This window comes from Cyanistes caeruleus, chromosome 7 (genome assembly GCF_971803275.1).
Source record: "Cyanistes caeruleus chromosome 7, bCyaCae1.hap1.1, whole genome shotgun sequence".
Classification (NCBI taxonomy): Eukaryota; Metazoa; Chordata; class Aves; order Passeriformes; family Paridae; genus Cyanistes; species Cyanistes caeruleus.
Genome location: NC_141707.1, coordinates 12,938,475 through 12,964,072, shown reverse-complemented (window position 1 = coordinate 12,964,072; position 25,598 = coordinate 12,938,475). Strand labels below are relative to the sequence as shown.

General features: G+C 37.0%; 2 protein-coding genes across 2 annotated transcripts in view; both read right to left on the bottom strand.

The window, feature by feature from the left end:
- The window catches only part of SLC39A10 (solute carrier family 39 member 10), a 170,994-nt gene extending 166,930 nt beyond the window's left edge, over positions 1–4,064 (bottom strand). The window contains exons 1-2 of the mRNA XM_086897126.1: positions 3,055–4,064; positions 1,736–1,800 (exon numbers count right to left, since the gene is read on the bottom strand). The gene's annotated coding sequence lies outside the window, so the exon portion shown is untranslated. The remainder of the gene's footprint in view (positions 1–1,735; positions 1,801–3,054) is intronic.
- A 4,786-nt stretch (positions 4,065–8,850) lies between these two features.
- Positions 8,851–25,598, bottom strand: part of LOC111931945 (uncharacterized) — a 193,271-nt gene continuing 176,523 nt past the window's right edge. Inside the window, exon 6 of the mRNA XM_086897295.1 lies at positions 8,851–9,688. The gene's annotated coding sequence lies outside the window, so the exon portion shown is untranslated. The remainder of the gene's footprint in view (positions 9,689–25,598) is intronic.

The window sequence follows — 25,598 nt, the reverse complement described above, 5'->3', positions numbered from 1 at the left end:
TGGATTTATACATCAGTGAATCAATTTCATGCAATCACAAATATTTAGCTATGTAAAGAAGGTAGGAAGATCTTACAGCTCTGATTTTAAAAACACGCACAAATGTGTGGATGCATGTAAGAGAGACATTGTCTTCTAGGCCTAAGCAGAAACTGCTTTTTCACTTTTGGTAGAGCACCAAAAATTAACAAAAGTATTTTTGTCATGATAAAAATGCCACAGAAACTATTTATCACACAAAAAACTAGTTTTGGGAATAGAGAATATCCTCTCATGAAAAGTGACACTGAAATTAGCAGAGAATAAACAGCTTTTGATCTTCTCATTTTGGATTTGCAACCAAGAAGGAAAGCTGTCTTTTCCATTGATCTGAATTTAGCTTTGCAATCCCTTGCAAAATTAAATTTCATCTCAAGAGTGAGATGGGAAATGATTAATACCAAATCTGAAATCTGGATAGGAAAAATGGCAAAAAATAAAAAAACCCTCAGATACTCTAAAGGACTGATACACTGCAATAAATTTGTTTTAACTTTGAGGTCCTGCAATACAGAATTTCCAAGTGTGACAGGATAATGAAAAAGTTATATGACACCCACTTCCACACTTTTTACTGCTTTAGATAAAAAAACCACTCCTTTCTTTTTCCCCTAGGACTGCCTGAGATAAAAGGTGCTTGTCTTTAATTTGATGCCACCATCATCAAGCTTTCAACTGTCTTGACAGGCTCAGTGGCTCTCTCTTTGCTCCATATCTCTCAAGAAATTACTGTAGCATCATAAACTATAAATCACCTTTAAAGGTGGCCTGCAAAAACAACATATGGACTTATTCCCTTCTTTTACTGATTAAAAGCTGAAGAGAAAAATCAGAGATTCTGAGTTGGATATTCTGGTTAATATTTGGTGTTCTTTTTTAACATTTGGTTATTTTGCCTGTTAAAGTTAATACCCACTAACTTTATCTTCCCTAATTTTCCCATATAACTCCCATATGTTTTTTTCCCAATTTTCTATGCCAAATTCAATTGCATTAAAATGGTGCAGAAAATTGCAGCAAGTAAGTCAGATTCCCAGGCACAATTAAGGATATGTATGCAAACAGGAGACACAAACACAATCAGATCCTCATCCTCTCCCCCTCTTTTCATTTTAGGGCTAAAACAAGAACTAACCACCACTGAGAAAAATTGCCCACTATTCTCCTCAGTGTAGGTATCTGTAGGTGAGGCCAGGGACACCTCACACTGACATAATGAGGTGATTGCTTTTAGCAATCCTGTCCAAGAGCAGGATTATACACCTTAGCCTCTCAGGTACTGAAATTCAGGGCTTGCTGTATTCAGGTGGACAGATACCAATTAGGTGTCAGAGAAACAAGGGTTCTGAACTGCAGTGACTGAGATTTCTTTCAGCTCTATCTGGAAGAAGTAAGAATGAACAAAGACCATCTCAAAACCTCTGGCTGCTGGAGACAATGGATTGCATTTTGCACATCCATGGGCCAACCACTCATTGGCATCACAGCCTTCTGTGATGAAACCTGGCTCTGATAGACAAACTCAAAGGTTGTAGTACTCTCAGCAGAGAGTAGGAGTAGAGGGAACTCTTCCAAGTCCCCAGCAGGACAGAAGGCACCCTTACTTTATTCATATGTCACATCCTACTACGTCTGTATCTGACCACAGTTATCAGAAAACTCAGTGATCGTTATAAATTTTAGCCTGTCTACTTACAATCCATATTTGCAGGTTTCTGGTATTGTACATTCTTCAGCATCAATGTCCTTTTCAAAAGTCATCTGAATGACATTAAGTGGTTAAAAATAACACTTAACCTTTGTTCCAGGAGTTATATTTCATTTAACAATTCAGAATTATAATAAATAAATTAATCAATTAACCCACAGAACATTTTTACTAGTTTATGTGTTCAATTGATTTTTATATATTACATAAGAAACAGATGACATGACTATTTATTTGAGAAATATGTGAACTGTGACTACAGCCAACTTCTTAATAAACCTAAGAAACACCAGGTGAGTGCATTTAGAAGCAAGAAGTGCCTGTTCTGCATGCATTTTTTCTTCTATTTAAAGAAGAAACTTCTATTTTCTTCTTCAATTGCTATTTCATTAATATACAAATCTCAGTGAGGAAGAAAGTGATCACAATGCCTTATCACTGACCACGGTATACCAAAAGGTTTTTTGTGGAAAAGATCTTAATACTTTGCTGGTAATTAATATAGATTTGTTAGGGTTGTATGTACATATATTACTTTGCTTACATATTACAACAGCAGTTGATACCCTGTTATTTTTCTGATGTTGTCACATATCACTCTAATGACAGAGTTAACTGTAATATTTAAATGCTTGTACCAACTCATGTTATAAAAGAGATGCTGAAAATTCCAGAAAGCAAACCAGAAAAACAGGGTATTCTTCTTAATTATTTTCTCTTATAGGTAAATTAAATAAATTACTATATCTTGAGAATGAAGGTTTCAGGTCACCTTTCACTAAACCTTGCAGACAAGTGCCATTTGAAAAGTAATTTTTTCCATACACTTTGCAATACAATCAAGTACTGTGAGGAATTGACTGCAGTTTTCCTATTGACTTCAAAGGTGACCCAAATCCTATAATTACTTATAATCGGGGTATCTTGAATCCTTCATTACTGGGATATTAACACGTACAAGTAGAAACAGAAATATTAGCAAAAATAGAGCCATTTTAGGAACTGGAGCCAAGTATGATCTCCACTGTCATCTCTGCCATTGTGTTTCCAAAAAAAACCTTTAAGAAATGCAACAGCATCAGATAGTCCCTTGCTCAGGCTTTGTAGGGATTGCACCAACCTTGAATCATTCTCTCCTTTTTTTCTTTCCTCTAAAGAAATTGCATTTCACCTTCAGCATTTTGGGTGCATTTGCAACAAGTAAACTGAGTCTTGGAAATGTCTGAAGAGCCTCTGGAGCTATATTTTTATCATGTTTACTATGTTATGCATTCTGGGGGAAAAAGCCAACAAAACAGGGAACTCACAAGTGGCAGGTGCCTCCAGTGCTCTCCTTTTTTCCTGCTGGGCTCCTGTCATTGGAGGTGTAGATGCTTCCACCAGCTGGGACAGTGACCCAAGCCAGCCTGGCAGCTCCCTCTGAAAATGCTGTTTCCCCTCAGTCTACCATCTTTTTCACCCTTTTTATCAAGGCTTTTTTTCCCGCCTAAACCTCGGCGCCCCTTTCCCTGCAGGCCCCTCACGCCCTCCCCCTCACGTGAGGGGGCTCGCATGGCTGCTCCTCCAGGCAGGCCCCACTCTCCCTGCTGCTCCAGGGGCTCCCCAAAAACCCCAGACAAGGCTTACCCACCCCCTGCCTGCTGAGGGTTTAATGCTGCCCCCCAAAATTCCGCCCTGCTCGCTCTGACCACCCGGCTGAGGGGCTGGGGGGGTTTACTCCATTTTGGCACAGGGATATCAGATCTCCCTGACCTCGCGTGCTGAGGGCTGTTTGGAACGTTGATGACTGGCCGGCTCATGGCTGGAGAAGATCCAGTGGGGAAAAAGACTAAAACCCACATCAGACACTACTGGTGTGTGTTTGCCTGAGGAGATGTGCTGTCATTCCCTGACAGGCCTCCCTGCACCTCACCAATCTGGGCTAATTTCAAGCATCTTGACAGAGGTAGAAATCTGAAAAAGTACTGAGTTCCCACAGGTATAAACAGAGTTGGAGGACTTTTTCACTTTTTGGCTACACCAGCATGTTTATAACATAAACCAGCCACTGCACGTTGAGTGACAGCCCCTTAGACAGCGAGGCCATATGCAGGGAAAGAGGCAGAGCATCATTACTTCACTGTGCAAAGTCTTGGGGACAAAACCCCCTTTTTCACCTCAAACTGGAGTTAGTAATTTAACAGGAGAAATAACTTGTTCACTCTTTCAGAACTTTAAAAAAGCACTTTTTCATCTTAAAATAAAGCTTTAGGGAGTTGGTGTATTTGCATGCAAAGGTACTGTCACGGAAGGACGATGCCTACAGCATGGCAGCAAGGATGCTGCTGTCTCCCTGGACATTTGGCAGCTTTCTGCAAGGAGATTCAAAATGTAAGTGAGACAGACACTCTGTCAAGTCTTTTTTAACAGGGAGTGGGCCTAAACCTACAGTTCATTTGCAGGATGCTCTTGGCAAAAAAGATTTGCCTTCATGATTTAAAGTACCAGGACTCTGGTTAGCAGGGCCCGAATATTTTGCTGACTCATAGTATATATAATGAAAGCTTAATAAAATGGAATATATCTAGTTCATGAAGTCTCTTGATACTGTGTTGTAATTTAGTCCACCAACAGGCTTTATTTAAAGTTGGATTGCATGCGCCTGTTATAATGAGCTAAAAAGTGCACAGATAAGCAGTTATTTCTGAAAATGTGGCTCCCTATCGATATATATTTTGCATGGCCTGTATATCTTAATTGAATTGAAATGAGCATGGGACCCTAGGGTTTTTTAGGTCTAGTGAGGCATTAAATACTCCAAAAGCACAATAAAAATGAAAAAAACCTCTACTTCTCCAAACTATTGAATCTTACTGCTTCAGCTGTGGGCAAAGCACTCCTACTACCTGGGAAAAACACAAAAAAACATTGCTTACGTAGTCTATATCTGTAGCCTTTATACCTTCATAATCTTACTTATCTTCTGCCCTTTTGATGCATCCATCTTTCTAAGTATCCCTATCTTATCTTCAAGTTACCTTACATGTGCTCATATTTTTTCCTTTGCTTTTTGAAGCCTCTCACTCCAGGAGTACTCCTGCATGGGTTGGAAAAAACACAGTTTTGGCAAACCTTTGCCCTCTGTATTCAGATGGAGTTCTATTTTCCTTATTTCTAAGGAAGTCTGTCTCTGTTGAAGTTGAATTAAGATCATGTAGACACAGCCTGTAAAATTTTTGAATAATCTGGGTTATGTACATTGCTGCATATATCAGCATGAAAAACAACAGTGGCTGCTCTGTGTATTAAATACACAACAGGTTGAAACTGATGTGAAGAATGATCTAACTCAAAGTAAACAGAGGGAGAAAAACTCCTTTTTCAAAGTTTATATTTTAAAAGCTTGTTAGCTGTTGATTCTAAAAACTGTTATTTATTATCGTGCTTCCTGCTTACCATATACCAGAGCAATCCTGAAAGCTCAAAACAAGGCACTGATTAACCTATTTTTGAATGAAATTTGGAGACACCAAAGGGTAAGGCACTTGGAAGAAAGATCTGAGGTCTTGGATGCTGAGTCTCTGAATATTTTTGCTTGGCAATCACTCTTGGATGATATTATTTACATTGTCACAGAGGGAGTATTATTGATCACCTTCCACCACCATGACTGTTGCAGTGTCAATCAAAAACAAGCAGCTTGCTAACATTCAGACTCCAGCTGTACAAATGTTCTCTTTTTGGGGCTCATTAATTTGCTCCTGCTGGCATCTTTTCAGCCAGAAAAAGCCCTTGTGTTTTCATTCAGTACAAACAAAATGGTATGAAAATATTTTGCATAAACTTGAATTCTAATTAACTAAAGACAGTATTTCTTAAAAAGTAATCAAAAGAATTCATTTAGACATTAGAACAACAAGTGACACACTGTTAGGATGTATGGTTTTTATGCTCTATTTTGATATCTAAAGCAAAGTTCACTGGTAGTGGGTAAAAATGCTCAGACTATGGAATAGACTTGAAATCAAAGACTGAAAGATTTCATTATAACAGAAGGAGTTGTTGCTTCCAAATTAAGTTACATTAATTCAAATGCCAAGCAGAATACTTTGATGGATTGTAGTATAGAACTGGACAAAGAAAAGAATGTCTACAACAGTTATGAATTACTAAATTAATTTCATCTGTAAGGAGAAGAATATTGATTTCATTTAACTCATCCAGTTGCTAGTATGACTGAAGAAAAACTCAAATTCAATAGCACCAGCTGCACAAGTGGTGGTACTGTAGCAAAGGATGGTGAGAAAATGTGATTCAAGAGTGCTAAACAATTTCATCTGAAGAGCTTAAACCCAGTTTGTCTTTAAAAGAAGGCAAAGCACAATCTGTGGATTCTACTGCTCATAAAAGTTATGATAACCTTTGTAATGTCTGTGGTTTTAAGCTATGGCTGATTTTTCAAGTACTTACACCTAACTAGAACACACAGACCAAAACAGTAATGCTATGGGATGTTGATCTAGTGGTATAAATCAGGAAAAACTATCTAACAGCAAAGGAATTAACAAAGTTGTAATTAAGTTATGAATCAGTTAATAGGTAAGGAAATTTTTTACATAGCTCAGCAATATGGGCTTGATTCAATATCACACTGAAGTAAATTTAAATATATCTGAATAGCATCAGTAAATTTTGGTTTAAGCTCCTATAACAAATATTTTTAATATTACTTTAAGAATCTTTTTTACTTCTTGATTTTGAGGTTTTGAGAAATGTTTTTTTTCCTGATCTTTCTTAAAGTAAAATATTATCTTATTTTTTCCACCCAAGGACTCAGTGTGTGACAACTTAAGCAAGTGAACATCCACGTTTAAGTTAATGAGATGATCTGTGTGCTAAAGCTCTACATTTCTGTGAATTGTCAATATCACTTGAAATAAAAATTCAGATATCACCATGAATGACAAGACATTAATTCTGATGTTCATCACAGTTGATAAAATACTAAATAGTTGTGGTCCAGAAACACTAAAAAATCTGATCTCATCAACATATCCTGCTAAAGCTGAAATTTCTTCCTTTGATTGTCTCAGCTTCATTTCAGTTAAGGATATGCAAGAAAGCCAAGACTTGCTATATTTCTTATAATCAAAGAAGCTTAATTTCACACCCTATTTACATATTAGGTGTCTGAAGTAAAACATTAGAGACTATTTTATATAGTCTTATTTTGCTATAAAGGCAACCAGTCCATTTGATAAGAGTATGAATAAGTGCAAATGGAAAAAAAGCAGAATTGACTACACAATGTCTTTGCTCATGGTTGCCAAACAAACAGGCATAGTGAGGAATAAAGCTGACAATAATCCTTTAAGGAAGTCCTGAACACATTAAAATATATCTAAAATCTTATTTTTTTTCTTTTTCTTGTCTGCTTTGAATCTCTTAGAAGTACAATTCCAGGGCTTTGTGTTAGAATCAGCATTTTCAAATGAGTAAATATGAGGTAAATGTGTGAATTCAAACCAAAGTATGAGGGATTGTTGTGTCAACTGGATTGCAATGAATCAATCAGTAAAGCCTGATGGCAACACCAGATTCTCCCTAGAAACATGTGCTTACCTTAAAACATTTGCTTACATTCATGTCCAACATGTTGTTTCTTTTCTTGTCACCAGCAGCAAAAACGTTTCACTTCCTATCTCCTCGTGAATTTATATTGTATTCTTCTCACATATTTTTACATTTCACATTGCAAATTTTGTTTGTGTAGTTGCAAATCTCAGGCAAAGTCTTCTTGTCCAGTACAAGCAGAAGGTAACACTATTTTGGATTAATTTTCAGAGATTCAGAGTATCACAGAGCCTCAACAAAGTAAAATATATTAGTCAAGCTAAGAAAGTAACAAGATTTGTGCCTAACCTGAGACATAAATGTAGCATGAGACACCCTTATGCCTTGTGCAATAGATTTTTGGGGAAAGTATTGCTGGCACCTTCTGTGGGATCCCATACCTTAAATCTCCTTTTCAAGAAGTTCACACTGATATGTCTCAGAATCTTAATCACAGTACCAAGACTCCTTTTGCTTTTTAGGTGTATTTTTGCTCCAAAACAATGCTAACAACAAAGGAAGTGGTGTCCAAAATACAGCAAAAGAAATATGAAAAGTATTGTATTGCTTAAGGCACAAAACAGAGATCTTATATTTAGAGTCTCATTACATAAACTATCAACAATATCCTCTGACTTATGTAATAGCAGCTTGGAAATAGTTTGGCTGCTGTTAATATTTATAATCTGCAGTGTTTTGTATTTCTTACGAAACTTTTGCCTGCTTGATCTGCATCTATAATCAGAGACAAAAATCCAAATAAACCCTGATTTTGGTGCAAGTGTTTTACAGCTCTTCCTTTATCATGAATCAAATGACAAGATAACCAATTCAGCTTAATGTTGGAGCTGGAATCCTTTCCCTGAACCTAAGATATTAACTCTTACTTTTAATGTTTTTAAAAATGCCAAGTAATTTAAATAATTATTGTTAAAAAAATAAATATACATATTTATTCCTATATACATAAGCATAGGAAGAATGAGAGAACAGAAAAAAAAATAGAAGAATGACCAGGAGGGAGAGCCAAAGTTAAGGGAAAGTGCCTTACTAGTGTATTCTGCCAAAGGTCAGAAAAGCAGCTTCCATGCAAAGTTCTGTTTTCCTGTTATTCAGAGTTATGACTGAAGTCAAACCAGCATGACAGCTCTGCAAACTGCACTTTAAAACTTGGTATTTCACATGTTCACTGGCCATTTGAGCTCCATGAGGTTCCTCTTGCACCAAGCAATTCTCAGGAATGATAGAAGTCTCATAAAGGTCAATTCTTATCTTCCTAAGTGTCATTAGATCAGAGCTAAAATCTCTAAGTTGAAGCTGGCAAAGTTAGCAAAACTAAAATGCCATTTACTGCCCTCTTTGTTGACCACATCCTGAGAAAATGTGAAGAGAGTTAATATGTGCCAGAAGAATCCTGATTATGTTTGTGGAAAAATCCTTCTCCTCCTTTCCCTCAAAGCATCTTCACTCCTAGAAATGTGTAGAATAACAGAAAACAAAGTGCATTCTTATATTCCAAATATTTTTATTAGGCACCATCATTTTATTAGCCTCAATTTATGGAAAGAACCAAAGCAATTCATAGCTTTCAAGGACATTTTAATCCTGTGTTTTAAAGCATCACTCTGTAGCATGCTGTCTGTGTTTTCCACGACACTGAAGTCTGTACTTGCTTGTAGTTAATTTTCAGCTTGGCTGACTGACTTTTGATGTTCCTGCTGAAGGTGTCTGTGGTGCTGCATCCTTTGGGAGATCGACTGTAGTGACTGTTTATTTCATCTCTATTATCACACCATCCTGCATCTATTATCTTACAGATATCTGCAGCACTTCCGTTGCAGTTTACTGAACTGCTTATCCTGGAAAAGTCAAAGTCACTGGGAGAAAGTACTTATTCAGACAATGCATGTTAATTCAACAACGAGAGTCTCTGATTAACACAGCAGGACTGAGTTCTTATGAATATTCTGAATTCTGAATCCGAGTGACATTCGAGTGCTGATTAAATCAGGAAAAGGCCTCTGCTGCCTTGCTAAACAGGACCTGGGCAGTCAGCCTGCAGCTGCCATCCAGCTGAACTTGCCAGACGTTGGCAAGAGATAGAGCTGGCTAAAGAAAGTTTCTCAAGCCTATGCAAGAGTAATTTCCTTTCCATCTGCCATTGTGGAACATGGTTTGATATACCCAGCCAGAAAATCTTGTCCGTTCCTGGAAAAATGATGCCTTCGTAGTATCACTTGACCTAGGTTCTTCTGATGCCATTAGCAGCAGAGTTTTCAGGAGCTTTTAGTTCAGCTGCTTCCCTCCAAGGTGTCACCATGCTATAATTTTAGTGCTGCTAGTTGTCCACTGTAGAAGGAAAAATCCAGTGTCATTATATATTGTATTATGTGATGCTATAGTTATAGTTATGTGATACTGATCCAAGACTCTAGTTTGAATAGTAGAATTCACAGCTACATAGGATATCCTGTTTGGGCAGAAGTGTGACTTCTCCATCAATATCATCAGGTCCTTCCTATAGCTTTTATTTTGCTTTGCCTACACACCTAAAGATGGTGTAGTGGCTTTATCAGTTGTTCAGTCAGTCCTCTCATCTGAAAAGGTCAGCACAACGGGAAACACAGTTTGCTCAGAAGGGCTGATTTAGTCTGAGCAAACAGGAAGTTTAGCATTAACTGATAACTGAGTGGTTTAAATTAAAAGAAAAAGCAAACCCACTGAAATTCTCCTTTTATTTCATCTATTTTCCATCTATTTTAAATGTTCACACTTTCCTATGATCAGGATAAAGAGGACTAAAATACACACATTTTAAAAATACAGTCAAGTGAGAACTGACTGGAGAATTGTTTCTAACTACATTGGTGGATAAACACGAGGGAAATGGAATCGGTGCATTAGCCAAAGACTGACTATACAGGAGCAAATGGCCATGAATAGGAATATATTAATAATACGAATATATTAAAAGCATGATTCTAATCTTCAGAGGGATCAGATGTGAGAATAGCTTTCTAATAAAGCTTTGTAATAAACCTAAGGTATTAAGCTTGATTGGTTTATGATCATGGTTAAATATAATAGCTGAGACTGACTTGATATTTTAGGGGGCCCCTTCCAGAATGGAATCCTCTATTGCCATCTCCATATGTTGAGGTCCCTGACAAAATGTAATTTCCAAGCAAAAAATTACATAGGAAATCACATATAAAATCTAACTTTTTAACTACATGCTGTTCTCCTTTGCAAACTCAAATGTGCAGATTCAAACCATATGTCTCTATTCACAATTAACTATCTACTCTAGCAACAGAAATCAAGGCTAATTCTACGCCTTCATGGCACCAGACAACTTCTGTCTTACACAATGGCCAACATGAGCTCTATACCCTGTTCAAAGATATCTCAAAACCATCTTGCAATTAAATTGGAGATACCAAAGGCGTGTATTTTGGGACTGTATAATCTCAGTGTTTCTGCAATAGAGACATAGCAGCCTTTGAGTTTAATACATAGAGGGTAGATTCTTGGGAGGAGCAGCTCTATGTGTATTCCTATATCTAGAAATTTAAACACTTACAGAAGATTCAGCACTAACATATACATTAAAATTTCTCATTAGGAATGTGAAAGATTTTTCCAAATTCATTTTACTCCATCTTTAAGGTATACTTGACACTAAGTTAGTTGAGTGTTAAGTACTCACTCTTACTGGAGTCAATAGCCAACATGTTTGGAAGTCCAGTTAATTTCTTAAGCTATATTAGCTTAATGAAGCATGTATAGGCTCCCATAGTCTTTGCACTTATATGACAACTTGTCATTAATATTAATTAATGACACATCAGTGCACATTTGAAGTGAATGATGAAAAAGATCAGCCAACCATGAAAATGCATTAAAACAATACTCAAGCAAGGCATCAGAGAGGCAGAATCTAGATAAACATGCATCAGGTTTTGGCTGTGGTAAGTTGAACGATAATTGTTTTTACATTGTAGGAGACCCCAAACAGATTTGACTGATTGCTTCTGCTTTCCCAGCTTGCTGCTGTTTCTTCCCTTTTTTAAAGATACTTCTTCAGTGATGTATAGAATGGAAGCCAGAAGTGAGTAATGGTGCCAGAAATATGGGAAATGCAGATGATATCGAAAACAATCAGAAAAAAAATGTTCTACCTCTGTCCATAGATCAGAGGTTTAGAGACCAGGTTAGGATTTTTTCAGCCATTCACTCCTTTCTCAAACAGATGATGAATGGAGAACAGATTTGACATTATTTGGTCAGGTGTTCAGTGTGAGCCAGAAAGCATAACAATATTTTAGGAAGAAGAATTTCTGTTCCTCCTCTGCCTTCTCTTCAGATAATTTGTTGTGCCTGTTCTTGCACTGTTGCTTTGAATTGTGTTCATGGAAAAATAATGGCACTTTGTACTTCAGTCAAACTTTTCAGACAAGGACCTCAAAGCACCATTTGAAGTTGCTAATTCCTGGCATATTTCCAGCAGATGTGTCTGTGTGTGCACCAAAGCACCTTCTGCACGGTTCTGTGTGTCTGAGAGATGTCATGGGTTTTATAACCACGGGGGAGACATGAATCCTGATGTTGGTAAGAGAGAGACTGACTTTTTATATGTCAGCAAGTAAGGGGGAGAATGGGCTGAAAATGGGAATGAATATGTACATTTTGACTTTATAGCCCTGCAGACAACAATGGGAAAAAGGTATTGACAGAGTAGTTCTTTGTCTGTATAAATAGTCCCAAACCTGGGAAGCTCTGTAATGCTTTTTAATGGGGTTGCACAATAGCTATAAATAGCTATAGATGAAAAAAATTAAAAAGTAGCCAAAATTTTAAGGGGAAAACACAGACGCTTTGAAGTCAGTAATAAAATTCTCAGGATTTCATTTTGAAAAGATTCAAAATCGTTGGATAAAAGAGGGTAGATAGACTTAGGAAAAGAAAAATTCCTTACACTAAAATTTAGCAGATTGCAAAATATTTGATATGAGAAACATTGAAAATGCTATTCCATGAGCTGATTAAAATTTTCTTCAACAAAGCTCTTGTGAAAATATTGCTATGTGTTGGATGAAATAATAGGCCTTTTTAGTCTTTTAGCTTTTACTACACTTCTGTAACAAAAGACACAAAAATCAATTCTTTCCAGTGGTTCACAGAATTATTTCACTTTACAAAACTAGAAATGTGCCTTTTCACTTGGCCATGTCTTTTCAAGACATTCTAATAAAGTATGTTCAATTATCCCAACTTTGAAAATTTCTACCATTTTATTTCAATAATCAAATGATCTCACTTTTTTTTTTTTTGGTAAAATTAATCTCATTGTAATACTGTATTTTAGCTCGTAAAGAGCTGTGGAGTCTGTTTTTCTATCTGGTTTTCTTGCAATACTACCATAAAGCACAAATTTATTTTTATTTAATGTGATAAGGATGCAAGGATTAAGACAGGAACCTTGCTTCTGTCGAAGTAATTCTTTTCTTATACATTATAAATGCAGAATTATGCAATATTTTGCTTTTGGTGAATGGAAATTCAAAATTAAACCTTTCAAAGCACTTAATTTTAAATCAAGTACAGTTAATCACCTCAAATGTTTAATATATGACTGGCGATGTGGCTTCACCTAGAAGAAAATTGAGGGAACTGACATCTTTCTGCTGTGAAATTGGGCAGAGATCATAAGTGAAGTAGGAATAACCTTTGTGCTGAATGGAGGCTTTATCTCAGTCTCAGCTGGGTTTATAAACCCCATTATTCACTGCAAATATGGCAACAAACATTGTCATGTCTGAATTAAAAGTGGTTTCACCAGCAGCAGACGTTTTAATGTAAATTTAGCATGATGGCAAATTCAGACACATTTTAAAGCAAATTGTGTCTAAAAGCATGGAGAGGACTAGAAAATGGGACAAGATGCAGGTAGGGTTGTAGCATGCTAACTTCATACAGGTCTGGGAAAGCTCTGCACAGCCATGTTCTTTCCAGATGTAGTGGAAAGAAGCACAGCAGGTCAAGTGATGTGGTCAGAGGGGAGGGGAATGATTCCTATGGCAGATCACAGAATCACACAGAATCACTAGGCTGGAAGAGACCTTCAGGATCACTGAGTGGATATTAGCACAAGGACTGATGTACACCCAAGCTGGGTGAGGAATGTGTTCTAAAGGTGAAGTGTGAACTCTAATTCATGTCCAGGAGAAACTGAGGAACAGATCTCTTTAACCATCTTTAATGGCTGGACATGATAGGCTTAGGGAAGGGGATGAGGATTACCTCTGTTCAGTTTCAGACTTTTTGACTGTGGCAGCCAAAACTCGATTTCTGTTGAGGTCTCTTCTGAGTCTGATTTAAAAAGACTGCAAACATGAAGAGTTAAGAAGAAAGGCTGGACAAATGCCTTGGGTGTAATCCTGACCGCAGAAAACTCAGTTCTACCTGCTGATTTGATGGGGCTGGGATTTCACCCTGACTAAAAGTGCAGAGATTCTCCTCTTAAGTGTTTGTTTTGTCTGGCAACACAGAACACCGAGTAGCAGGAACACACAATAAAACATCAAAGCCTTTATTTGCTCTGTTCCAGTTCGAGGTACATTCTGCAGTTCTAAACACTTCAGCATAACTTTTCTAATCTGAAAGTGCCTTTCACAGAAATTTTCTCCTGTAAAGAAGAACTAGTAGCCTGCTTTCTAAAGATAATGCCATGCAATCTTAAGTTGCTTGTTCTAGCAATAAAATAGGCATTTTCTTAGCACAAAGGAAATGGCTAATTAAAATTTAATTAACATATTGAATACCTTGGATGTTTTTTAAAGGAAGAAGCACTTGAAAAGTAATGGCTTTTCCTTACAGTTTTGTTTATCTCCTGTACAGTCAAACAAGAGCACTTAGGTAAACTCAGTTAAAAAAGATAAATCTCTGTACTTTATATATAAGAAAAAAAAAAAAAAAGTGGTGAGAGACAGTAAAAGAAAGAAATGGAAGTATAAATGCCAATAAAACTTACAAGGCAATTTACTACAGTGCGAGTTCTGATTTCTTCATGGTTGGGTCCCTAGTTTTTATGCTCATCCATGCTGAATGACATGCAGAGAAGAGTGTGCCTAAATCCTGGTGGTTTCACTGGGATGTGGACAATTGAAAAACTGACAGGTGCCATCAGGGCTAAGGATGGACTAAAATAATGTTTTTGAGCATGTGTTAATTCACATATATTAGTATTCTCCAGAGAACAACAAGCTTTTTTCTCAGACTAGAGGACTGAGCAGTGAGAGGAGACTTTTAACTCCACCTACAGTTGTTCTGAGACTGCACTATTACAGCAGTATAATTTAAATTCAGGAATGTTTTAGTATAGATGTTTATTTTTAATATATTGTAAAACCAGTCGCATATATGAATGTACTGAACTTATGGGACAAAAGCCACAAATAGTTAAAATTTTTCTTCTCACCACCACAGGAAAATAAGTTCTTCCTCTTCTAAGTCACTGCCATATTTAGCAGAGTTAAAGCTTTCTTATCACCATTTAGTTAATTCTTATACCAGATCTCCCAAATATACCTCTTAATTTGTCTGAATATGAGGTTCACATGCCACGGACCAACAGAGGCAAAAATGGCCAGGTCTCTGATGCTGTCTTGCGTGTCTCAAGCTCCGTGTGGAAAGTCCATTACTGTGTCTTCAAAAGTAATTTCAAAATTCAAATTCAATGGCTAACAGATTCTTGTCTCCTACCTGTCTTAAAAGATAGGTAATTTCCTTGCCCTGTGCTCCCTTATTTTCCCTAGAATGAAGTATAGGGCAGAATTTTATTTGTTGAGTTATCAGCAGTAACTCAGACTCACTGCTGACCTAAAATTCTTCCTGCTCAGAATCACTGAAGTAGAAAATAATGAAGGCAGTGTTGTTTCTCAAATGCAAAACTTGAAATTACTGGGATGCCTGCAAGTTCAAGCCCTCCAGATTTACTGTTCAATTCCTTATAATAAATTATTATGTAGGAAATTTTACCTGTTTGTTAGCTATTCCTGTACTGAACTATATAGCTTAATGTAATAATTTCTCTTTTTATTTATGCCCAGCTATGTATTTTTTATTTTCATGTCCGTGGGGAATTTAGTGCTTGAGCAGAGCATTATGGAATAGATGCAAATATTTGAATGATGATTATGATGTCTTCTGTTGCTGTTTGAGTGTAACCATTTGGCCAAAGTAAATATTTGGAAATTAAATGCCTTGGTCTTTTTCTGCCTTCTTTACAAGGGTGAACATTTTTCTTCCAGAAAGGATTCTTGTTCATGGTGCTTGGTAGCTTTGGAATGATGTATCATTTTGAGCAACATTTCTTTGAGAAACAACCAAATGACTTCATTAAAGCTGGTGTTGGCACGTGTCAGTGCTGAAAACAATCAGCATGTCAGCAACAGCAGCTTTCATCAGTGACATTTTTATTTGACTAGAATAAATTACTCCAGCTAATGGCAATTAAAGTACAGCTTTGGTCATCTCAGCAGGAAATCCCACCTAAGATATAAATACCAATATGGCAAACTCTCAGTCCCTATTGCATGCTCAGGTGCGTTGGTTGGCAGCCACTTGTCTCATCTACTCTCCCTGGATGTAAATTCATCTCAAATATCTTTCTTTTGCCCCCTCTCTTACTTCACTGTGTTTACTGCAGCTGGCCAACTACTGATTTCTGGCTGACATTGGGAATTATTTTTTTATACACAGGGAGCTGTCTACCTGTCAAAGATTTCCTCTCAGTCCCCAGGGGTGAGAGGAGCTGAATAGCATGGCTGGAGAAAATAAATTGCTCAGGACTGTTCCCTACTGTGCCAAATCCAATACAGAAATACAAATGAGAGCAAATAGTGCAGCCAAAGCCTGCCAGCGCTGTGCTGCACAGAATGTCTCTAGACAGAAGCAGGAGGAGACTTGGTATCCATAAAGGCCAGAGACACCCCATCCTGTCAAGTGTTGTTGCTGATTTAAGGTTTGCTACTGCCATGTTCTTTGGCCTTCATTTCAGAAGCAAAAAATACGTGATGAATCCTTAGTTTTACTTCCTGATGTATCAGAAGAAAATAGAATTATATTTTTTCCTTACAATATGGTTTTAGGGGACTTTGGAGGATGGCATATCAAATAAAAAAGGTATCTGCATACCACAGGGATTAAATTCATTTACGTGAATCATCATTACGTTATTCATCAGCAGCTGTAGCCTGTGCATGTTTGCTTTGTCAGGAAAGAGTTGCTGTCAGCTGCAATAAGATGATGGTTGAATTTCCTTCTCAACTGCTGCTTCTCCCCTGTATTGGTTACTCAAATGTGGTGTTGCTCAAGGGAGGCCTGGGCCTGTGTGGGCTCTGTGTGGAGAGTGTCTGTGCAGCCACACTCTGCAGCCAGCTCTGAAGAGAAGGAATGAAAGTGGATGTTAGGTATTCTGCTAATATGGCTTTTTACTGCCTCTGAAGTGCTCTGGTTCACATGAAAATAACTACCATAAGATAAATTTAGGAAATATAAAAGAGCCTGGGTATGTTGCATAAAGTAGGTGGATTCATATACTGTAGGATATTCTACTAATAGAAAATGTCACTTTGCTAATGTAATTTTGTATTATTCATATTGCATATGGAATCTTCACTTTTCATATTGCAATTTGTATTTGATCTCATTATTACACTCTCCTAGACAGCCATACCTCACCGGGGAGTTGTTAGGTTGAGCATTTGGTCTAGTTTTATTTTCCAATTCCTGCTGTTCCCTTTAGAGGTGTCATTAACATGAGAATTTGGTGTTCCATATTTTCAATCATTTGTGTGTCCAAAAGGGCTCATAAGACCTCATTATTTGAAAGTGTGAGTCTGTGAAATAGAGACTGATAGAGAGATATAAAGGCATATATATTGTATATGCATGGTATATGTTATGTTTGAGGGAGGAAGTTAATGACTGAAGTCCTGTATGTAAAAAAAGAAACTTAAATATGACATTTCTTTTTAGTTCATGTTGAAATAAAAAGGAGGTTATAGCCTGAGTTCCTCTGAAAACCTAGCTACTCATGCTTAGATAAGTATGACTTGAGTTCTTTAACTACATATTCTTACACATGACTGAACTGCTCCTCTAAATACAGGTATATGTGTATAATAGAAGTCAAACGAATGTATAAAGGAATGCATATTTCCACTTCATAACATGGAAGTATTACACAAGGCGTGTTCTAGGGTGATAGTGAATTTTGGGAAAGGATGCTGCTTGAAACAATGCAATTTATATTGTGAATGCTGCCAAAATCAACACTGAGATTATAACATTCTTGTTGCTGTTATTATTTTATTAATATTCTTTCTGGGTAATTATTATTGGCTGTTCTGTTCACTTCTTCCCTTGGTAATACATAGAGCATTTTTGTTAAGTTAGACATCTGTACAGTAGTACCTCTCATGTATATTCTCTGTGTGCCTCAATCTTTTCTTGTCTTTTCTTCCTTCTTTACTTTTTTCTTATTTCCTTCCTCATTCCTTCCATTCCAGGGCCAAAAGTTTAGATCAACCTTTGCAGAAAGTAACTGGACTTCATTTAACTGGGCTTCGTGGCTCTTTGTGTAGTCTGGTGGATGAGTTGTTTGTAGTTCTGTTTCCGTTTCAGGAAAACTTCCTGAGAGCCTGAGATGAGCCTGAGTTCTAGTTACACTGAAAAAGGGGCATTTTTATTTGAAGAAATTAATTCAATGGCAAATGATACTTTTCCTTTTCATTACAGGGCTTTCTTGTTATGATAAAAATGGCTCTTAAATGGCACAGATCGCCTGTGAACAACATGAGAAATATAAGGAGAAATTCTTATATGAAAATAGGCCATTAATTTTAGGCACTTTGGAAGTGTTAAAGAAAGACAACTTCTAGTCAGGGATCTGATCAGTAAACACCTAAATCTATGTGGAGAGCATTATTCCCATTTCTTGGATAAATAAAGTGGGAATTCTGATACACTACTAATTTCTGCTAAGATCAGTTTTAGTCAAGAAGAAGTCACCTGCTCAGGGAGTGTTCTGCTGCTCTGCTTTCCTACTGCAGGAAGAAAATGAGCAGCTCAGATCCTATCTGTTTTTTGACCTTCTGCCATTGCATTTAGTACAGAAATGAAATGATGAACCTGGGAAAGATTATAACCAACACTGGTTACATTAGAAAAGAAACATTTTTCTCCATAACTGCAAATACATTTCCTGTGCAAGAAACATCCTGGAACTCAAATGTAACCCTAGACTCATCCCTTGAAGTTGTGCTAGCCAGCCTACAGGTGTCTGTCATCTCTGCTTGCTCTCTGCTTATAAGCTGCATTTGTTCACTTGTGCCACAAAAGCAAATGCACTCTCATGTCCTTTGTAGGCATCTTTCAGTATTGTTGGCATGAGCTCTCTTCCCCACATTTCCTATGGGATTTCTGTGAGTGCTCTCCAGCAGCTTCAGGTGGCTGGATGTGTCTCCCCTGTTGAGGCAGAGCACAATGCTCAGGACAAGGAAATCAGGAAACGCGCAATGCTTGGAGATAGCTCGAGATGAAAACAGGATGGCTGTTGCTCTCTGCATGGGAACGTGAGCTCTGCAGCACATCTGATAGATGAGTGTTTGCCTCTCAGTATTGCCAGATGGGTATAAATCTGGGCTCTCAGGATCTGGAGTGCTAAATTTGTCAAGATGGCATTGTGAGAATATTAGCTGCTGGCTGCTAAACTCTTTGTTCACCAAGAAGGCTGCTCTTGACACTTCCTGATAAGCTCTGTGAAATATTTGTAATTTTTACTTGGTTTTTTTCCCCCCAAATTTCTAGCCAGTGTTTATCTTGCCCAGGATTTAAAACTACATTTACTTTAAGCTATGTGAAATAACATGTAAGTAAACAACATAAAAATCAACTCAGCGATTCAAACAACATCTTCACTAAAACTGTCTCCATGTTTTCCTACTGCTATTATACATTTTTGAATATATATAGTCTATTAAGAAAAATCATATAAGTGTATTAACTTTTTTTCCTAGTTCTTGAACATAAGATTTAGCAGTAAGTTTCCATCAAAGTCAGGCAAATACCCTCCCCTGTGCTGCTTATGCCAGGATGTACAGTACCATCAATTGGTTTATTGCCTCTATTCTTTCTAAGCTTTTGATTGCAGTCATAAAGCCCAAAAGGACTCATTAAGTTTTTTCACTTTTATTTCCATGTTCTTGGAGCACTCCTAAAAAATAAAAGAGTTAACCTAAGTAAAATTATTCTGAATGTGTTTTAGAAATCAAACCAGGTCCTAGTTCAGCACAAAGGATTTTTTGGTCTTACAAGAAGTCCTGGGTTCTGCACACAAACTGTCATTAATTTTAGGCTCTTAGAATAAGAGATAAGGTTTGGCATTCCACAACCAACCAAGGATAGCTCTCATCAAAAAGTAGAACTAAAGGCAGGTTCAAAGAGAAGTTTCTGATGTTAAGGTAGCTAAAAAGGTAGATTAACCCCCACATTTAAATTAGATGAAGTGATGCACAATCTGAAGTTTTGTGACATATAATAATTTCTGCAGATTAGAATAATGTGCAGGAAAAGAGGAAGAAACGTTACCTTGCATGCATTTTGGAGGATGACAGGAGTGTGTCTATGATGATCTTACTCCCTTTTATGTTCCCCTCTGAAGTATTTTGTTTTTCTTAAGGGTTTTCTTTTCCATTAAACAATACATATTTGTCCGGGCAGTCTGCTAGTGTAAAGTGGAATAGCTCAATTGGAATGGACATTTATGTTAATTCACACCAGTTCAGGACTAGCCTCGTGTTCCAGGGCTACACAGTCCTTTGAAAAATTACTGCAATTTTTTTTATAACAACAGAACATTGTTCTTCGGGCTATGGAAAACAAATCAAGTTCAAAGAACATTTTGTTCAGTAAAAACATTTGGCATTGAGAGTATGGTGTTGATTTCCTCTACCATAAAAACAGTCTTACTTCTAAAACAGCTTAAATAACTTGCTAACATTTACAGCTGTTAACTTACTCACTCATCCCATCACAACAGATCTGTGTCAGCTGGAGTGAAAATTCTGTTAAAGAACTGCATTTAACAAGACAGAAAAAATTAGTTGTGGAAAGCTGAAACATTTAATTACGCGCTTGTTCCTGGGAATGAACCACTTTCCTTGGCATGGCAGGCCAGTGAGTTTCCCCAGTGGGTGAGCACAGAGGTCTGCCTGGACATGGTTCTAGCAGTGAGACAGCTTTAGAAGAGATTTGATCCTGGCTCTGAATGGCCTGTCTGAAGAGGTGTGCAGACACCCTCATCTCAGAGGAGCACTGGAACCAAAGCCTTGCCATTGGAGTTTTATTGGTTTGCTGTGTTTTAATTGGTGTGCAATGGCTAGGATCGGATCAAAATAAGGACATGTCTATTTCATGATAATACCAATAAAGTACAGTGCATTTTTAATCTCAAATATAGTTAACTGCTTAAACTATTTACCTTAATGGGATACAAAAGAAAGCATTGTCTTATGCTGATTCAATATTGTTGCTTTTTTTGGTGGTCCACATCTATGATTGCGGTTCCAATTATTATGAATGCTGTTCCAAATAAAATATGTGGTTCCACCATATTTAACTAGAAACAGTTTTCAGGCTGCTCTAATAAAAACAGAAAAAAAGCAAACATGACTTGAATTCTGTCAATGCAAATTAAAAATACGTTATGGAAAAAAATCTGATGTTGGTAATGGCCTAATATAACAAGGTTATAAATAAATTGCTCAGTGTTCTCATGTATTTTTAGTAAACAGAAAGGGGAATAGCACAACAAATCCCCCATGCCCAATTAAAGTCTCTTAACTAATTTAACAAATGCATTGTAAATGGGTAGCTGGAGATACTTTAAGTAAACATACATTTCACAGAGGAACTTTAATAGCCAAACAAATGGAAAATCAGTTCAAACGCTTTAGCTTTCTCAATTGTCCTTAATAAATTAGTCATAAGAAAACAAACACAATTAACAAGCACAATCATCATACTTTTTTTTTAAAATTCAGATGACAGCATTTTGCTGCATGTGTCTTTCAAGAATGTCTTAACTGAGAAGCAATTTATAAAGTGTTCAAAGCCTCAGTGGAGTTTTTTTTTTTTTTTTTACTCAGGATTGCAATTATTTTGATGTGCTTTGCTTATTTTGCTTTCAAATTATTTCCGAATGAATGGCAAAAAAAAAGAATTCACTTCAAAAATCTGAAGCAGTTAACTAAATGGTGAACTAACTCTGTGTCTGATTTGAGAAAGAGGCACAGATCCCTCCTGCTCTGCCCCGGCAGGACCACACCAGCCCTCCGACTGATGAAATGGAACATCTGGCTTTCCAGTGAAGATTGCCCTGGCATTTTGCCTGCACAAATTTTGTCCTTGTGGAATCCCTGTAAAGAGTGCAAACTGTGTACCAATTAAAGAGGACTGAAGGACACACACAGCAGCTGAGCAGCATGTGTGCTGGGTCTGCCTGTGATGGGACTCTATCAAGCAGGAAGATCAAGTGTAAAAAGAGACAGCTGTGGAAAATCTACTCAAGAGCAAATAAAATTAACTCAAGTTAACAAATCAGGAGGCAGAAAGCAACAGTACAATGTGTCTTTTTTTTCCTCAGCACTTAAGACAGTAAAGTCATGGATGGTGACTAAATTTTTCTCTCTCCTTCCCTCATCATCCTTTATATAAAAAAAAATAGTTATATCCTTATCTATGAGATGTATTTCATCCATGGAACTTTCACTGAAACTGCATGAACATAAATTAAAGAACAGGTCCTTCTCCCTTTATTGTGAAACCTTATCAGCCCGGATATTCATAGGAACAACAGGACACATGATCTGCTTGTCCAGGTATCAAAAAGTAGCAGTCAGGATGTCTTGGTCTACAGAAGAACTCAGCATACCCCTCTGAGTGGCATTCTGGTTTATGCTATATGGAAATGTAAAGCAAAACATGGCTTAATAATTTGGAAAGATTGGTCTCATATTACACTGGTGAGTCAGCCCCTCAGTTGTGATCAAAACTTCAGGCTCATATATTTTTTAAAAATAGGAGAAAGAGTGAAAAAGAAGTACAAAAATGGCCCTGAAAGTTATGAAAAATGCTTTATGATGCCAAACAAAAAAGATTGCTGAAGTGAGTTGATGAAAACAATGAACAACTACTTGATCAAGTTCAAAAACAATATTCTGGACAATTTCACAACCTAACTCAAAAGAGTTAGGCTTCGTAGTAAGAAGTACATAATTCTCATAACTTTAAAAGTAAGACTTGGCAGAACGTGTATGGAATAAAGAATTTGTTAATGCATTTAGAAATAGTTGTGTCCAAAAAAGATTAAACCATGAGACACCTACCAGAATTCCTGCAGGCCAAATTCAGATACAGTTCTTTAGGCACTTCTTGACTTGAAGAACATCAGTAATTAAAGAGGAGTCTGTTAGGCTTCATTTGCACATTAAGGTGAGGAATAATCCTGCCTGCCAATACATGATTTACGCTTATGCATAAGTGAACTTCAAATATCTATATGCTAATATTAAAAGGAAAAGCACTAAACATATTGGTGTAGCAAATCTCATAGTGCCCTTTGTCCTAAAAGCTGTGCTTCTGATTAAGTTCATGCCTATCTAGGGAGGCTGAAAGTTTTTTTAATAGGTTTTGCCAAACTGGATTTGTTGGTTGGGTGCCGAAGACAAAGTTCCTTGCAAGAAACTGCAGCTGCAGCAACAGCAGGAAAATTTCATTTATTTTCAATATTGCATTGGGACAGATATGTAGAACCACCTGGAAGAGACCAGCAAGAAAGGTTGGCAGGTGTGTTGCTGCTCTTTATCTAAAACAATTCTCACATTGGTATATGAACTTCCAAGAGTTTTTCTGAGGGAAGCTCAACATCACTGGCATTATTGCTGAGGGAAAGCACAGTGACTTCTGCTGAAACTGAAATAGTCTTTGATGCTGACAGGGAACAGCTAAGAAACTAGTTGTGATTTTCAGTTTTCATCAGAATTTAATTTAAAAAAAAACACACACAAGATGGGGTTATGTCTCAAACCTGTTTGCAGTAGCAAATCCAACATGAAAGAGATGCATTTGAATATCGAAGTTTAAATGAAGATGGGAATGGAACCCATAAGAGAATTTTTTAACTTCCTCTCCACAGACACAATGAAGTGTTTTCCCAACCCAGTCTGAGAACTGGTTTTACTCTTAGTTGTCAGGTCCCTAAGCTTCCTGACCTTAAACTGGTCATTCTGTTGCTGATTTTTTATGTTCCCATTAATATCTAATTAACAAAGACACTAAAAGTCAATACTGTTAATGGAAAAATCTAACAAAATGTAATAAAATTATTTCCATTAACTTAATATGTTTGACTTTTACAGTCCTATGAAAGGAAATCTTATACAAATTGAAACCAGGCCCGAAACAAACAATGAATGGTAGTGGCCCATTCCACCACCCAATGACTTTCCCTTGCCATTTTTCATACTTGTGATTCTGTGCAACTATGAGGACCTGTGTATAGGTAAATTTTTTCCTTTTTCCACACTGGAGAAAAGGTCTTGCTTCCTTTCTCTATTTCCAGTTTGAGTTGGTTTTTTGGGTTTTTTTTCCCCATGCATAACTTCTTCTTTAATTAAATGCATTGGCTGTGGAAAATGAATTGATAAATCTGCATGTGAGCAGATTAGGAGGAAAGAAAATTTTCCCCTGCCTCTCTATCTTGACCTACAGGAATCACCATAAGACAATTCCACCTCATTTTTTTCAGTCCCTTGTCTTTCCTCAGGCTGTCAACACAAATGTAGTTATGAAAGTGATTTTGTAGTATGGACCACACTCAACCCAGACAGAAAACACCACAGCACACTGTGAGACTCCTATCCCTCCAGAGTATTTATGTGAGATGGGTAATTCTCAAAAGGGTGCCCAACTGACCTGTTTAATGAGAGTTGCCATGAGCAGCCAGCCCCAGAGCCTGTCAGACACTGCTGAGCAGGGAAGGGGTTGAGGCAGAGCTCCTCTCTTTCCCAGTTGCTGTGCAGTGCTAAAGTCAGGCTGCTCTTCTCTGTGCCTTGTAAGACAAAGCTTAATAATATTGGATGTCTGCTTAATTAGCTTGGATATTTTCTCTGTATCTCCTCCAGAGAAAATCCAGCCACTGAGGGACAAATTAAAGATTCATCTCTTGTGGCAAGTGCCTCTATGGTATCTACCACATCTCCATGCAGCAAACATTTGAATACCCCATGTTTTCAAAAGATTTCCTCAAGCACAATATTTCATAAAAAATAATAGATTAAGCTGTGTTATTTGCTCCCCAGTTCTGAGCACCAAAAAAATAAAATGAACAAGTTGATTTAGGCTGAGCCTTGGGAATTTGGCATTCATTCTATCATTTAAATAGTTAAATTGTAATTTTGGATACTACTTCCAACATTAGATGTTGGGAAATATACTCTGAATCAGCTTCAAAGAAAGGGGCACAGTTCAGCTCTCACATTTTGTACAATAAGGAAGTATCTCATGCCTTGAGAAAACTGTGATGTGTAATTGAATGGAGCGTGTCTCTAGAGATGACTGCATTTCAAAAGGAAAACCATGGCAGCAAACAGTCATGAACCATGTAGAAAATCAACCTGCAGTTTATTTTGCTATTCAATGTGTTGAATAATGAAAAATTTACAATAAGGCAATATAAATAGCATGTTTACCACTTGTACATCAATAACAGAAATTTTATAAATTTGTATTTTTAAATGTATTTTATGTTTTCTATAGAACCAAAAGATGATTTAGAGTAATATCTTTCCACTGGAGAGGACATAGAATTTGACCCATCTGACTGGTAAATAGCTCATTTTTGCTTGAATGGTTTTATAGAATGAGAGAAGACAAGATTTCTTGCTAATTTATCCAAATCACAACTGCCCTGGACTGCTAAAAAAAGAAGTTGATTTTTGAATTTTTACTCTTTGAATTTCATGTGACTTTGGCTGGTAGGGTGAGAAAAACTTGGATATTCTGTTTGTCATGTAAGGCATCTTTGGTGCATAGTAAAGAAATCGATATAAGTTGACTTCAAGGAGTTTACAAGATTTTAAAAGTGGCCTTGTGGCTTTGTTGCAGTTTCAGAGCAGTAGAAGCATGGTGTGTC